The sequence below is a fragment of the Acinonyx jubatus genome, chromosome B2 (assembly GCF_027475565.1).
Source record: "Acinonyx jubatus isolate Ajub_Pintada_27869175 chromosome B2, VMU_Ajub_asm_v1.0, whole genome shotgun sequence".
In the NCBI taxonomy this organism is placed as follows: Eukaryota; Metazoa; Chordata; class Mammalia; order Carnivora; family Felidae; genus Acinonyx; species Acinonyx jubatus.
In genome coordinates, this window is record NC_069385.1 from 30202132 (window position 1) to 30210858 (window position 8727).

The following is an 8727-nucleotide window of genomic DNA, read 5'->3' on the forward strand; positions in this document are numbered from 1 at the left end:
GTTGTTGGAATTTTATTGTTCCATTAAAAAAAAAAATGCTGCATTAAGCTAAGAGATAACAGTTTGCCCTTCCTGAAAAAGGTGAGGCAAAGAACTTCTGAAGTTCAGTTAAAAAAAAATAAACCATGTTTCATAGCTATTTTTCCATTTATTTGTGAAAATCCCCAGTTAACTTACTTCAAAAGAAATGTCAGGAGACCTCTGCCCTTGGCTGTGTGCAATTTCAATTGAAAATCAGTCAGTGATGGTTAAGGAACTGTGCAGCACAGGAGATGTGTTCTGAGACTGGATGGGATGGGAAAATGTCCCAGTTTTCAGAAAGGGAAAGATGTTCAGACCCCCACAGACTACAAAATGGAAAAATTGATGTGACTACTGACAAAACTTTGGAGAAGATTGCCATCATGAGCCCATAGAAAGGGAAGAGGCGATCATTTAAGTCTGAATGAGATGAATAAGAAATCCCCTGACAGACCTCACTTCCTTTTGGTAGGGCCCCCGGGGCTGGCAGAGAAGCAACTCCTGGTCTCTCCTTGACTCTGCAACCCAGTGGGAGGGCAAATGTATTGGAACCCAAAATAGCTTGGGAGCATAGAACAATGGGCCAAATCCAGCAAGATAAAAATTAAACGGGAGATACACAAAGGCTGCCCTCAGTTCCAGAAAATTAGCAACACAAACACAGGAGGGTGGGCAGATTGCAAGGCCAAAGGATAGGGTTAGGCAGGTCTTATCCTGTACACAGGCATCTTTGGCTGAGGGCTTGAGGAGGGGCTGTGTCCATCCAGAGAGGGCGCTGCTTCTTAAATTTGCAAAAAAGTAACCATAGAACATAAGGGTGAATACTTGAAAAAGTACAAGTCAGGGATTTTTATTCACTACGCAGTCAATGAATTACTGCTACAGTGTGATCGGCCAGAGTTGGGGAGGGCATTTCTTGGAGTACCATGGCCAGAACAAGGGTGGTCAGCTGAGCCGTGTATATTGAGAGCAGAAAAAGGGACTGTGCCAAATTGGAAGATAACTAGAAGAGAGAAGTGAAAACTCTGTAAGCCATTATCTCTGAGCAGTAGTGAAGAGAAGAATGTTTAATTTGAAGAAGGGAAGGCTTAGGGTGCCATGATGGATTCCCCGCTAGCAAATTAGGCATGAGCACAGGACACTGGAAAGTAGGGCATCAAGGACAAAAGGAAATTGAAGAATGGCGTTTTAAAAAAAATTTGGCATTTGAGATTTAAAAGAAACCATAACATTTTTCATGATAAGACAACTTTGAACTAAAATTTGTTCCCTTCCTTTACAATTCGGTGTTTTTTAAATTTCTGAATTACAAATTACCTGAATGGCAGGGAGCACCGTAATCTTTCTGATGCTTAAGGCTGCTAAAGTCTTAACCAAGATCATACAAGACCTAAAACTTTCCATCAATTTGACCTGTTCAAAAACGGAATGGGTGATGTGATGCAGGTGAGTGGCTTGTTGCTAGAGTCCTAAGACTAAGAGCGGGCATCACTTCTTGGATGTGATGAAGAGGCAGTCTGTGCACTGGATAAAGTGTAGGACTAGATGGCTTTTAAGGTCCCTGCCCATGCCGAGGTTCTAAGGTTCTGAGAGAAAGCAATTTCTCTTAAGAAAGAGGAAAGTGGGGTGCCTGAGTGGCTCAGTCAGTTAAGCACCCAACTTTGGCTCAGGTCATGATATCGCGGTTTGGAAGTGCGAGCCCCACGTCAGGCTCTGTGCTGACAGCTTGGAGTGTGCAGCCTGCTTCAGATTCTGTGTCTCCCTCTCTCTCTGCCCCCGCTCTCCCCCACCCCCGGCTCACACTCCAGCTCTCAAAAACAAATAAAAATGTTAAAGAAAGTTAAAAAAAGAAAGAAAGAAAGAGGAAAATGGAGATCACTGGTATGATTGGTCTTTTGTAGAGAACTCCAGAAATAGAGAAGTTGCATTACAACTTGTGATGCAGGAATCTGGGGTATATTCAATATTTCCTTCTTCCCTCTGAGTGGTTTGCTAGGGTTGCTCCGTGAATCCCCGTCTCGGCCTGATGTGTCACTAGCTGAGTGTTGGGATGTAGCATTGCGAGGTCTTGCTTTGGTCTTGGTGAGACCTAGTTAGCTTTTAAAGGTTGGATTTCAATGCAAGCAAATCACCTTGCCGCTATTTTTTGGCTATCAACTGTACTGAAAATTTGCAACCACCTTTACTGAATATGTTCAGAGTGGCAAGTGGACAATGGAGGACGGACGGATGAGTTAATATTTTCCTTTCCTGATAGAGAAGCAGCACAAAGCCTCATTCTCCATATGACGGTTGGATAACTACAACATCTGGTGCTTATTCTGTGTCACAAAGAGACTATCATTTAGAAGTGACTACCCTTTACTATCCCTTTGATTGGGCCTTGGGCTGATTTTTGCCAAAATATCAAACACACATTTCCTGATGCTGTATATATGTGGATACATGCATATATGTCCACGTGTAATGAACCCATAGAGAATTTTATTTTCTTTGGTTACATCCGTCTTCGTTTATTCTCAGAGGGAGGACAGCATAGCTGATGAGATGGCAATGAAAGAAAGGTACAGGCAAAACCACCCCAAGCTTGCCATGCCCCAAATAGGCTCCCACCTTATGACCTTCTCCACGAGCTACTTAACTCTTAAATCTCATTGGGAGCTCCTTCTGAAGACATGGAGAGAAGAGCCGTGAGGCAAACTTACGTGGAATACCCTTATCCTAGTGAGACAAGACAACATACTGTAAAAGCAGTCTTGAAGGAAAAGAAAAGTCACACGAGGGCCATCTGAGGATTCATGTGGATAAAGAAATAGGCTGTCACACCCATTTTAGTTTTGATAATTTGCATCGCATTTCTCTACAGTGGCCTTCTTAACGTGTGGAGGCATCTGGAATACTCCTTTGATTTTACGTGAGTTACGGTCACAATCTCAAAAGTCTGAACTCCTTGTTGTTGGCCAAAGATCAGGGAGAGCAGAACTTTCCCGAAGGGTTGACCTGGCACAAACAGGATCACTGGAACCTGGTGCATCAGTGGAGTAAAGTCAAAGTTGGGGGACTTTTGAGGTGATATTTCCTCCAAAGTCAGGGTGTATCGTGTAATAGAACAGCAGGGGTGGGTGGTGGTGTGTTTTTAGGCACAGCATTCTCCATCGTTGATCGGTTGCGTTCAGAATCAGCAGTGTTCTATGCCAGTTCGTGCCGAGCATACGCTTACTGTGTAAGGGGAGTGAATCACTAGTATTTTGTGCCCAAGGGATATATTGTTAACTAACACGATCCTTGACCCTCAATCCCTGAATAAGTAGAGTTTCCTTAACGGGTCTGCCTCTAGACCCACATACCGAGTTGTACGGCTTTGCTCCTTAAGCCTCTTTGTCTGTAATTGTCAATCCAAGTCACCACTGTGGTACTTCCTCAACGTGGACGTTGTGTAGAGCTCTGTATGACCAAGGTGATGTTTCACATGTCCTAGACTCTGTGTTCCAGTGCTGATCAGTAGTAGCTTTTTGGGGCACGGGCATGTTGCAGTAAGAATCGCTGAATGTTTGGAAAAGAGACAACACGAGGAAGCATTCGAGGGGGGGTTAGAAAGAGTGGCAGCAGCAGAAGGAACAAAGTAGGGTAAGAATCTGCACCAAGAGGCTCTCAGGTGACAGACTTGAGTGGATAAGCTCGGACAATTCAATGTGATTTCTGTGTCTCCGGAGCAAAGTCACCCAGGGATTTAGGAGCATTCCAGGGTTTCTTTATCAATTGGGTCAAAGACACACATTCTTTCCACTTAAATAAACTGTGTTTATACCTAATGCTCTGAAAGGCAAGTCCAATTTCTTCCACTTAAGAAATATGCCTCGTAATTGCTGTATTTCTCTAGTTACATAAATGTTTACTGAAGTTCCTTCCAAGATGATGGGTCAGACTGCAGCAACTTGGACAAATCATCCACTCTGTGACAAGCCGCTCCTCCAAAGAGAGACAATTTTACTTGGGATTTAAGTTTCTGATCGAAATGCCTATAAGAGGCAAAGAAGGGCACACACACACACACACACACACACACCTATGTATGCATGCGTATACACACATGCACACAAATACTAGAGTAGTAGGTGAAAATGTACGGACTGGGAAGAAATATTGGAGATAGTTGAAAATGCAGTGTGATGCATTCCCTGCCAGCCTCAACTTTTATTAGGTCTTTCCCTGCACAGCAACATAATAAACTATGGTAGACTTTAAATGATCCCACTTTGTATTCATTCTTGGTTGAGAGGGCCCCGAGATTGAGGGAAGGGAAGGAGAAAGTACAAGTCCTCTGTGCAAAACTCAGGGAAGGAGAGAACAACGGAACTGACCCCGTTACACATTTCAGACAAACTCACAGCCTCACAGTTCAGCTCGCTCCTAGGCAGAGGGAAGCAGAGGGGGCTCATTGAAGGAGGAAAGAAAGGATGGGCAAGAGTGGTAAGAGGAGGGGGAGCACTTCCCAGAGAGCATGGCTCTAAGTCCCTCCACACTGTACAGCATGATTATGGTGAATTGCTTCGCTGTCGCCAGTCGCAGACGAGAGGTTGTCAGGTCACCAAATATTGGAGTCTGGACCAAAGCAAAGATAGGGCGTTTCGGTCAAAAGACTCACCTTTTAATATGTGACTGCATATAACTCTCAAATATCCATGTGAAACATCAAAAAGCAATAAGTAAATTTCTGTGAGATATGTTTTAAATGAAACAGCAGAGAGGGATGTAAGGGGCTCCTTTTTCATGATTGCAAACCAAGTAGTAAGAGAGAGTAAATCCGTGCATCATTCTTTACTTCTCCTTCCCTTCCTCTCCCATCGAATATATGACCTCTGTACCAATGTGCATCTTAGAGTTATTTCCAGCATCTTCCCCTCCTTTCCTGCCTCCCACGGCTCTAGTTCAAGTTCTGACCGTCCCTTGGCTAGACGGTTGTACCACAAAATAGCCATTGGATATCTACTCTGTGTATTATCCTCTGCTAGGTGCTCAGGCAGAGTTTAAAAGGATCCAAATGGGTGCTGCTTTCATGGGGCTTATGTTTCTGCAAGGAAAACAGAAAGGGAACAACCATTAGACAATTCATTATTAATTAAAATGATGACAAGTGCACCAAAGGCTAAGTATAGGAGCAGGGGAGCAGGCCAAGGTCACTTCAGGAAGGCTTTCTTGAGAGACTAACATGTGAGCTGAGCTTTGAAGGATGGGTAAGAATGAACCTGGTACAGAGGGAAGCTCCAAACGTTGGGCAGAGCATTTCAGATGGCCCTTTGGCATGGATGGCAGGTGAAGCTAAGAATGCCCGCAGAGAGGAGAGAGGCAGGAGGTTGTCTCTACCTTGAATTTGGTGGTGAGCTTCTTGAGGTCAGGGGTCCCCATGACTCATCTCTATATATGTGTCTATTAAAGGTTTCCCAGTATTCCACTGAGTGGAGACACTTTGGTGCCAGTAAACGTATAACTATAGCCCAGAAAAAAAATCATGAAAGATAGGAGGAATAATATTTGGTGTTAAGAGTTTTTAAAATTTTGATCCTCAAGTTTTTCAAGAAAGTGTGCATAAGTATCCAGAATTAATTGTTATCTGAGAAACTATTTATGAGTATTCAGTGTTAAATGGGACACTGACTTTTTTATCATAATCATTGCCTCCCGCCCTCCCAGTACACATGTGTATCTAATAGGAGAGAGAGAGAGAGAGAGAGAGAGAGAGAGAGAGAGAGAGAGAGAATCCTTAAGGGTATTTAGTGAATTAGATTTCTTTTAAATCATGTGACTAAGGAATTGTGTATGAAAGATGAGGGACGAGACTAGACCAGGGAACACAAATATATGGAATGAGAGCCACGACTCCAGCCATGACTCCCAACACGATCCCACCATGGCCTCAGCCCCTGCCATTGGCTGTCATCATAACAGGCTTCTCCACTTCTTTTGTGTGTTTCCTCTGAGTCTCACTCAACATGGCTTCCTAATGGCCACCACTCACCAGTAGACTTAGAGGAGACCTACTGGCCAGTGTGTGTGGAGTTCATTCATCCAGAGAGCCTGAGCTGGTTATTTAGATACCTTGATGGAACCCCTGTGCTTTCTAAGTGCATTAGAAAAGGGCCCCAATTCTAGTAACATGGCATTTCTGGACCCCATGTCATAAAGTAGGCCGTACTTGCCTTTAGGAAAAAAGTATAGTCAGAGATTACTTTTCTTTTTAAAACGTTAGCATCAAATCGTGCTTGTTTCTACCAGGCTTTCACAAAAACTAAAACTCTGTCAGTTTTACACTTCTATACTCACTTACATACTGAAATGGTCTTTGACGCTCTATCAGTGTTTGCTAATACAACATTCATTCTGGTTATTCAAAAGGCCCCAGTTTGCTATCAAGTGAGCATGTCATACCAAGGGTATAGTTTTACTGCACCATAAATCAGTATAAAGCAAATATGCTGGCTCCAACAGTGCAGGTTAATGATTAAATTCCCAAGTTTGTTTCTCCCCTCAAAGAGTTGGTTGTTCCAAATATATTTTGAAAGCTTCTAAGAGGCCTATGGATTAAGGTCTTCTTTTTTTCCCCTTCTCATCCATGTTTACTTTGGTAAGCAAAAACATCCCCCAATGATTCCCTTTGCCCTTCAAACTGGACTTTTCAAACAGCCTCTCATCACCACCCTTCTGCTCCCCCATCTCCCCCCTCCTATCCCCTCTCCTTCTTCTTCTTCTTCTTCTTCTTCTTCTTCTTCTTCTTCTTCTCTTCTTTTCATCTCTCAGTGAATGAATGAATGAATAAATGAATGAATGAATGAATGAACGAGTAAATAAAAAGGCTAAAAATGCAAATGTAGGTCTATTTTCAGAGAAGTCAGATGGACAGCTAGGAAGCAGGTCTTGTCCCTAAAGGCATAATCATTTCCTAATGCCATCTAGTCAACCCTACAGCGGAGTTGGTGCCAGAGTTAGAGACCCTGCTGGGCTTACCCAGCCCTAGGAAGGATCAATGGGCAAATACGCATTACAAGGACAAGATCTCAGAAATCCTGATGTATTAAACTGCAGTCTATGTATGGTTTTGTTGTAAGGAGCAACTGTTTTTCAAGAGATGTGATTTCTACCTATTGGGTCTTTTAAAATGAAATATGTCAAATGCACAAAATATATAATGAGTAACAAAATTAATTCAGCCTTCCAAAGGCTTCAAGAGACATTTATAATTTTATCAAAGTAGCAAAATAACTAAGCCACTCTTAATCATCTCTGCCCATGGGAAAAATCAATAGCTAGCTTTCAAATTTCTTTTTAGACAATGCAGTAGACTTTACAATATAAATTCTAATAAGCAGAAGGATACAAAAAAAATGATAACTACAGGAAGGACATGGGGAAAGAAGTCATTACCCAGACTCTCTGGATACTGAATGGTCAGCCCCAGGGCCCATTTCCATTTGGCAGGAATGTTTTTTGTCAAATCCTTGACATTACACACACACACACACACACACACACTCATACGCTTCGATTAATGGATACAAAGTGGTTTTATGAGAATATAGCCCAGCCAGAGCAAGAGAACCGCCCAGCTTACTCAGATATTCTGATTAAGATCTAATGAACAGTGTTGAGTATTTTGGCTCTCCATACTGTCCTCATCCCAGGCAGCATATCTTATCTGTGGTTTACATTCTTTGTTTGTATCCTTGTCCTGTTATAGAAAAACTCATCTTTATATATTTTTTGATTATTAGTTAACATGATAGCTTTAAGAGTTCCAACAAATTTAGACCAATATGCCTTTCTTTGTACTTTGGTGCCGTGCTATGTTGGTCATTTGAATATTAGAGATAGGGAATTTGACTCTTTGCTATGGGAATACATCTGTATAACATAATCACTTCACCTATTCCTAAATAGTGTCCAAAAGAAAGTTGGTTATATGTGGACATTTAGATATGTTGTCTCATTGCATGAAACTACATATGTCTTAAATTTCCAATACTTTATAAACAGTATATGGGTACCTAGCCAATCTTGCAAGAGGTGATTCCCCAGCTACATTTATTTTTAACGTATTTCACTTACAGGGTAACACACATCCTTATCTGTACCTTTGGAAGACATGTTTTTTTTGGGGATGGCAGGGAACAGTGGTAAAGTTTCCCTCTCTGAACAGATTGCTATGCTGTATCGGTAGATGCCCAAAGCTGAAGTTCTTTTTAAATTTTTTTAAAAACTGTTTGAATCCCCAACCTCAACCATCCCTCATATGGCAAGTTCTTAATGGTGCCATTTCAAAGGAAATCCATGATTGTAATTCAGTGTATATTTGTGAGTGTGTTAGGAAAGGAAAGAAATGTATAAAGACAAGAGAAATAATTTACCTTAAAAGATCTTTAAAGAAATTATATTTGGGTAGAAATATAAGTAATATATCAATTTATTTTCCTTCCAGTCGAAATCCGTCATTCTTTCCCTATTCTTTGTTAAGCCTGTGTTATACTTATTATCATAGTCAGATTAGAAATACTTTTTTTCAAAGCCTCCAAGTCTCTTATTTTTTTAAATGTTTATTTATTTATTCTGAGAGAAAGAGCATGAGTGGGGAGAGACAGAGAGAGAGACAGAAAAATCCCAAGCAGGCTCTGTGCTGTCAGCACAGAGCCCAAACACGGAGCTCTATATCAGGAA